At 46.8% G+C, this 8,571-nt stretch overlaps 1 long non-coding RNA gene across 1 annotated transcript in view; it reads right to left on the bottom strand.

Annotated features, from left to right (window-relative positions):
• Positions 1 to 635: 635 nt before the first annotated feature.
• The window catches only part of LOC135506541 (uncharacterized), a 55,309-nt gene continuing 47,373 nt past the window's right edge, over positions 636 to 8,571 (bottom strand). Inside the window, exons 2-3 of the long non-coding RNA XR_010450538.1 lie at positions 1,024 to 1,175; positions 636 to 877 (exon numbers count right to left, since the gene is read on the bottom strand). This is a non-coding gene — a long non-coding RNA (uncharacterized LOC135506541). The remainder of the gene's footprint in view (positions 878 to 1,023; positions 1,176 to 8,571) is intronic.

The raw sequence follows: 8,571 nt of genomic DNA on the forward strand, positions 1-8,571 counted from the left end.
TTTCTAAACACCTCCCCTTTAAAACACATAGAATCACCCAGACAAGTGTTTCTAAATACCTCCCCTTTAAAACACATAGAAACACCCGGACAAACTTGTTTCTAAACACCTCCCCTTTAAAACACATAGAAACACCCGGACAAACGTTTCTAAACATTCCCCAGATGTATTACACATCATATGCTCATATAAAAACACTATAGCCTGATCATACAATACAGTATGGTCCATAGGCAGGATGGTCTGTTTTGATACGCACACACACACGCACACACACACACACACACACAACGTTTGTTGATGTATCTGGTACACAGAGTGAGCGGGGAGCAGATGGTACTAACGCTGACCCCTCTGTAGTCTTCCTGTCCGCTAACTGAACCATGGTCTGACTGCTCTTATCTGTTGAAACTGGGCGGTGGGGGAACGGACAGACGGCTTTGAAGCCACGCTTGTGTGGCGATGCAATCAGGCAGACCGCTGTAGGTTCACAAACATCGCCCTCTAACTCTTCCACACACATACGCACGTGCACACTTTCATGCACACACACACACACATGCTCACACACAGACACACACTTTCGCACACGCACCCTTTTTAAACTCACCATCGTCTGGATCTGAACCTAGAAGGTCCCTGGTTGTGCAGATGTGTAGATTGAACAGGAGAGACAGGACAGGAGATCCTGGATGGGCTTGGGGAGGAGATCCTGGATGGAGATCCTGGATGGGCTTGGGGAGGCTGGAGGCTTGTGATTCGTGCGGAGCGTGTAATGTAGAGAGTCTTCCCAATCACCGAGAACATCTGGGGATCTCTCAAAGAATCTCTGAATGATATCAGAGGAACCCAAGGGATCAGCCTGAAATTTTCCACCCTGGACAGAGAAATAAACAGAGATGATCTATAGAGACAAAGCAACTCCCGTGGGTCAACCAGTTACTGTTAAGTTACTGTACAGTCTGATGGAACAACAGATACAGAGTCTCGTTCTTCCAGGAAAACACCTGTACCATTTTTCACCTTACTGAGCCGAGTCGTGCCGAGCTGTTCAGCGCTGGCCTGGTTACTTATACACTGTAGTTATGGTCTGGGTTGGACGGTAGTGTGAAAGCGCTCTGAGGTCCATGGATGGGGTCCATAGATGTGATGCACGTCTCTGTAAAAGCTGTGTGCTGTGGGGAATAGTAAGACACGGATGACGAAGTTATGGTTGAGACCAAATCTACATTTCAGATCTTCTGTTTGTCTGTGTGTGTGTCTGTGTGTGTGTGTGTGGGTGTGGGTGTGGGTGTGTGTGGGTGTGGGTGTGTGGGTGTGTGTGTGTGGGGGGGGGTGAGGGTGTGTGGGTGTGTGTGTGTGGGTGTGTGTGGGTGGGTGTGTGTGTGTGGGTGTGTGTGGGTGAGGGTGTGTGGGTGTGTGTGTGTTGTTCCAGAGGGTAGAGAGTGACTGGCACTAGTGCTGTGTATTTTGGGGTGGTTTCTTTTGGCAGGTACAATGACTTGTCATTCAGGTCATATCGTTGACAGTTTTTATACATAATGTCCTGTTTCTGGTGCCAAAATAAATGATTGGTACCACTTACTTCAGGTGTAGCCGGTTCCCAACAAGACCATGATGTTCCATAGCAAAGAATCTATGTCAAATATCCAGTTGGCCCGATTTTCTAATTATTTCCCATGATGTAAAAGACATTCTAATTTCATCTGTAGTGAACCGCTTTGATGCTTTCATCATCAGCTAACAGCCTCCGCTACGCCAGCATGGTAACAATGCTCTACTCACAGATATTGATTTGGATTCGTTTCTGTCACGTTCAGGGATTGCGTAAATGAGGCTTTGTACCCTCTCTCTTTCACCATTTCCGTCTCTTTTGCGTTCTCGACTCCCCCTTTCACTCTGTCCCCCTCCCCATTCATTCTCTCTCCCCAGCACTCCCTTTCCCCTCTCTGCCTTCTGATCCCTCTCCTCTCTCTCCCCGTGTCACGTCTCCATGCTGCCTCTCCCCTCTGACTCTTTGATGTGTCTGCTTTAATTCTCAGCTTAATGAATCTGTGGCGCTGCCGTTGCCTATCGGTGGCAGGATCACAGAACTATCCCAGGGTTAAGTGCGGTAGAGTGTGGTACGGCATGCCTCTCTTCTAGTTGGTGGGTGTCGAGATAGTACAGGAGGTGAAACAATGGGAGCTGCCTTGAGGTCCTGAGAGAATTAGCTTCGAATGCAGATCCCAGAGAGGACCAAAAAGGACCAGAGAGGGGTAGAGAGGAGTAGAGTGGAAGAGAGGGGAGTATAGAGGAACAGAGACGAGCAGAGATGAATAGAGAGGAACAGAGGGGAGTAGAGAGGCCTAAAGAGGACCAGAGGGGAGTAGAGAGGACTAGAGAGGACCAGAGAGGAGTAGAGAGGACTAAAGAGGACCAGAGAGGAGTAGAGAGGACTAGAGAGGACCAGAGAGGAGTAGAGAGGACTAGAGAGGAACAGAGAGGAGTAGAGAGGACTAGAGAGGACCAGCGAGGAATAGAGAGGACCAGAGAGGAGTATAGAGGAGCAGTGAGGAACAGAGAGGACCAGAGAGGTGTAGAGAGGAACAGAGAGGACCAGAGAGGACCAGAGAGGAGTAGAGAGGACTAGAGAGGACCAGAGAGGAGTATAGAGGAGCAGTGAGGAACAGAGAGGACCAGAGAGGTGTAGAGAGGAACAGAGAGGAGTAGAGAGGACTAGAGAGGACTAGAGAGGACCAGAGATGAGTAGAGAGGAGCAGTGAGGAACAGAGAGGACCAGAGAGGTGTAGAGAGGACCAGAGAGGAGTAGAGAGGACTAGAGAGGACCAGAGAGGAGTATAGAGGAGCAGTGAGGAACAGAGAGGACCAGAGAGGTGTAGAGAGGAACAGAGAGGACCAGAGAGGACCAGAGAGGTTTTTTTAGAGGAACAGAGAGGACCAGAGAGGAGTAGTGAGAAGCAGAGAGGACCAGCGAGGTGTAGAGAGGAACAGAGAGGACCAGAGAGGTGTTGAGAGGAACAGAAAGGAACAGAGAGGACCAGCGAGGTGTAGAGATGTGTAGAGATGACCAGAGAGGACCAGAGAGGAGTAGAGAGGTGTAGAGAGGACGAGAGCGGTGTAGAGAGGACCAGAGAGGAGTATAGAGGAACAGAAAGGAACCGAGAGGACCAGGAGGAGTATAGAGGACCAGAGAGGAGTAGTGAGAAGCAGAGAGGAGTGGTGAGAAGCAGAGAGGATCAGAGAGGGGTAGAGAGGAACAGAGTGGACCAGAGAGGGGTAGAGAGAAACAGAGAGGATCAGAGAGGTGTAGAGAGGAACAGAGAGGACCAGAGAGGAGTAGAGAGAAGCAGAGAGGACCAGAGAGGTGTAGAGAGGAACAGAGAGGACCAGAGAGGTGTAGAGAGGAACAGAGAGGACCAGAGAGGAGTAGTGAGAAGCAGAGAGGACCAGAGAGGTGTAGAGAGGAACAGAGAGGACCAGAGAGGTGTAGAGAGGAACAGAGAGGAGTGGTGAGAAGCAGAGAGAACCAGAGAGGAGTAGAGTGGAACAGAGAGGATCAGAGAGATGTAGAGAGGAACAGAAAGGACCAGAGAGGAGTAGTGAGAAGCAGAGAGGACCAGAGAGGAGTAGAGATGACCAGAGAGGAGTAGAGAGGAACAGAGAGGAACAGAGAGGTGTAGAGAGAGGAACAGAGAGGACCAGAGAGGAGTAGTGAGAAGCAGAGAGGACCAGAGAGGTGTAGAGAGGAACAGAGAGGACCAGAGAGGTGTAGAGAGGAACAGAGAGGAGTGGTGAGAAGCAGAGAGAACCAGAGAGGAGTAGAGAGGAACAGAGAGGATCAGAGAGATGTAGAGAGGAACAGAAAGGACCAGAGAGGAGTAGAGAGGAGTAGGGAGGAGTAGAGAGGAGTAGAGATGACCAGAGAGGAGTAGAGAGGAACAGAGAGGAACAGAGAGGTGTAGAGAGAGGAACAGAGAGGAGCAGAGAGAAGTAGAGAGGAGTAGAGAGGAGTAGAGAGGAACAGAGAGGAGCAGAGAGAAGCAGAGAGGACCCAGCAATCATTAAGAAAGTAAAGCTGTGGTTTTCATCATTCCTAGCTCGACAGTAGGCTCAGTATCTCCTCACCTCCCCACCTCCTCACACCTTTCCACATCAATAGCTGATGTATGATGAAGGCTGTGGGCATGATGACAGGTGGATGTGGTTACCACAACCCGGATTAAAGAATTCAGAAGAAGGTTTGGATTTATGCCATAAATGTAGCATTTACACTACATGCTACTAACTCTCAAAATACTGAGTGACCCCAGCACCGTGACAAGACTATATAATGGCTAACGCTAGCAATGAAGGCCAGGAGGACGTTGCTCTGTTGAAGTCCCTGGCTAGACTCACACCATCCGTCCCAATCCAGGAGGAGGCCCAGGTCCATAAATCAAAGCAGGTGGTGTCTCCCCTCCTTCCAAAATGTCTCCAACACAGGAGAGATGGGAGGGGGTGAAAGAGATAGACCTGGGGGCACAGGGCCTGGTTATGAGAGAGCGATGATAAAAGTCGGGCCGTAAATCAATTCCTCATCCTTTATCAAAGGCATATTTCAATCGGTGTGCCGTTTAACTAGCGCTAGTAAAACATTACAAATAAATAAAAAGGCTGAGGTTTGGGGCTTCCATCTGTGTGGAAACGACACTAAATATACCCCCCACCCCACACACTCCACAGGAAATGATCTGGGGCCTGATCTGAATGATCCCTCAGCCATGCATTAATACAGGATTCAAAGACACGGGGAGTCATGTTCAAACACAACGCTGTGGGGGGGAAATCCCCGGTGCTGTACTGGGGGCGTCAGACTGTTCTATCTCATCACAGATACTTCAGGCTAATGAACTGGCCAATGTACATGTCATGGCGTATACTGCACTTTACAGGAGATACGTAATGTTGAGAGGTGTTCTCCAACTCTTTCGTTTGATTGATGTGTGCTGGATCAGATCATTACTGTACAGAATGCTGTAGTCAGGTTTCATCATTCATTTTTGAGATCGCGATATGGTGGAACTCTCCGTTTCACAAGCGTTTATTCTGTCTGCCGCAAAAGATTCTATGTGTTGTATTTCATCACGCGGTAATGTTGTTGTTTACTGAAGCCCCTGGACCTGATGTTCACTGACATCATATTTTAAATGTATTATTCTTTTTTTTATTTAACTTTTTTTAAACTCGGCAAGTCAGTTAAGAACAAATTCTTGTTTACAATCACGGCCTATGAGACTCCCAATCACGGTTGGTTGTGATACAGACTGGATTCGAACCAGGGTTTCTGTAGTGACGGCACTGAGATGCAGTGCCTTAGACCACTGCGTGGTGTTGCATGGTGTTATCAATGGGGTTGCATGGTTTTATCAATGGTGTTGCATGGTGTTATCAATGGTGTTACATGGTGTTATCAATGGTGTTATCAATGGTGTTGCATGGTGTTATCAATGGTGTTACATGGTGTTATCAATGGTGTTATCAATGGTGTTACATGGTGTTATCAATGGTGTTGCATGGTGTTATCAATGGTGTTACATGGTGTTACATGGTGTTATCAATGGTGTTACATGGTGTTATCAATGGTGTTGCATGGTGTTATCAATGGCGTTGCATGGTGTTATCAATGGCGTTGCATGGTGTTATCAATGGTGTTGCATGGTGTTATCAATGGTGTTACATGGTGTTATCAATGGTGTTGCATGGTGTTATCAATGGTGTTGCATGGTGTTATCAATGGTGTTGCATGGCGTTATCAATGGCGTTGCATGGTGTTATCAATGGTGTTACATGGTGTTATCAATGGTGTTATCAATGGTGTTGCATGGTGTTATCAATGGTGTTACATGGTGTTGCATGGTGTTATCAATGGTGTTACATGGTGTTATCAATGGTGTTGCATGGTGTTATCAATGGTGTTACATGGTGTTGCATGGTGTTATCAATGGTGTTACATGGTGTTATCAATGGTGTTATCAATGGTGTTATCAATGGTGTTGCATGGTGTTATCAATGGTGTTACATGGTGTTATCAATGGTGTTACATGGTGTTATCAATGGTGTTACATGGTGTTATCAATGGTGTTGCATGGTGTTATCAATGGTGTTGCATGGTGTTATCAATGGTGTTGCATGGTGTTATCAATGGTGTTACATGGTGTTATCAATGGTGTTACATGTTGTTAACAATGGTGTTACATGGTGTTATCAATGGTGTTGCATGGTGTTATCAATGGTGTTGCATGGTGTTATCAATGGTGTTACATGGTGTTATCAATGGTGTTGCATGGTGTTATCAATGGTGTTGCATGGTGTTATCAATGGTGTTGCATGGTGTTATCAATGGTGTTGCATGGTGTTATCAATGGTGTTGCATGGTGTTATCAATGGTGTTGCATGGTGTTATCAATGGTGTTGCATGGTGTTATCAATGGTGTTACATGGTGTTATCAATGGTGTTACATGGTGTTATCAATGGTGTTGCATGGTGTTATCAATGGTTACACATGGTGTTATCAATGGTGTTCAACACCTCTGCCTGGGAAATAGATTGAATCTACCACAGCCAGATCCAGACATTAACGGCTAAATCCTGACTTAAGAGAATCTCAAACCTTCACTTCAAAAACTCCCATTTGGCATCAAATGCATGATTTGTGGAGAAAGTCTGGCATTAAAAGTGTGTGTCTCTCAGGTCAGTATTCAGCTCTACAGTACGAGACCTGTCCTGACGTTTCTGTAATGAGACGTTATTTCATTCCTCTATGACTCACACAGCTGATCCAGTTATGTCTAACACCCGTAACCGGGACATCAGGGTAAACTGTGACTTACAGTTGTTTTCGATTGCTAAACGACAGTGGACACAACTGGAGTCACATGTGCAAAACTCTAACTCCAGTCTGCACAGCAGCAGTTCATGTGGACCAAACTCTAGTTCGTTTTTCATTGCTTGAACACAGTTTTCAAAACTCTACACAAAGTGCTGTAAATCCACAGTGTTGTGCAGGTTGTGGTTAAAGTCATGGGATAACACCATCCCATGACTTTAACCACAACCTGCACAACACTGTGGATTTACAGCACTTTGTTCAAATGCTAACACACTGCTGTCAAAACTGTGAACCACACATTCAAAACGGAATAGATTTCAGCCTTGTGCCTTTCAAACACTGCTGATTGCAATTTCAGCTGAAAGGCTAAGCAGGTGTCTTGTTTTAGACTTGTTAGTGAACACACACACATATTACAGTATATATAGGTAGAGCTCAGAAAGACTCATTTTGGAAATGGAACAAGGAAGATGGGTTCGTGGAGGGAGAAGGGTGGCAGGGAGAGGGCGGATGCGTGGAGGAAGACAAAGAAGACAAAGAGCTGTTATTTCAGATGAAATAAGGGTTACACTTATAGACCATGTCGTGAACCATGGTCTCTCATTGAGAGAGGCAGGGTTGAGGGTGCAACCCAATCTGCAAAGATCCACAGTGGCATCTGTAATGCGAATTTTGCATGGAAAAAGGTCTGACCCTGCAGTGTGATGGAAGAGACAGACACCCTCACATCAAACACAGCAGGGAGAACGTGTTTCTATTCGGAGAAGCTATAGATATCTGGCATCAACCAGAGGAGGTGTCCTGCTTTCCAGCTGCCTGTTGGTAGGATTGTTTTTTATTGTCTTGATTTGTCTGACGATTTATGTTTCAGTGGGGAATTTAAATACTACTGATAAGTGGGAAAGTATATGCTGTATATATACAGAATAAAATAACAGAAATACTAAATATCATATCTGCATGCATCAGTTCAGTGTACATGTTCACAATAGTCCCAAGCCACTGGGTAATTCAGTAGGTGCCTGTGGTAGAAATAGGAGGGGAGAAGAGGATCGACAAGAGTCTGTTTTCATCTGACACCTGCACACCGAATGACCTCTGACCCTAACGTGCTCAGAACTAAGCAGTCAGAATTGTAGACACATAGAGTGAGGGGCTATATGTTTGAGGGGACGCATTCAAATAATGAATGGCACACACACACACACACACATTCCCGCCCCAACACACACTTCAGAGAAAGCTTCCTCCCCTCAGCCCGTCTCACACTAAGTAAAGTAGGGATTTGGAGAGAGAAGAGGGGATTGGGACTGGGGGGAATGAGGGAACATTGAACAGGCTATAGCAGGCTGCTCCTCCCCTCCTGAAGCCCAATATCAACAAGCTGGGCCCAGCTGTATTCAGTGGGGATAAAAGACACCTGCTGCCTGTTGCTGCAGGTCCATTCTAATGCACTACAAACATATCTGTACTGCTCTGGGACTGGGACAACAGGGACGGAGGTAGGAAGGACACTCGTACGCACACACACACACTCACTCACACGCACACACGCACGCACGCACGCACACACACACACACACACACACACACACACACACACACACACGCACACACGCACACACGCACACACGCACACACGCACACAGCACACAGCACACAGCACACAGCACACAGGCCCAGCTCGGCAGTGCAGCCA

This window comes from Oncorhynchus masou, chromosome 20, assembly GCF_036934945.1.
Source record: "Oncorhynchus masou masou isolate Uvic2021 chromosome 20, UVic_Omas_1.1, whole genome shotgun sequence".
Classification (NCBI taxonomy): Eukaryota; Metazoa; Chordata; class Actinopteri; order Salmoniformes; family Salmonidae; genus Oncorhynchus; species Oncorhynchus masou.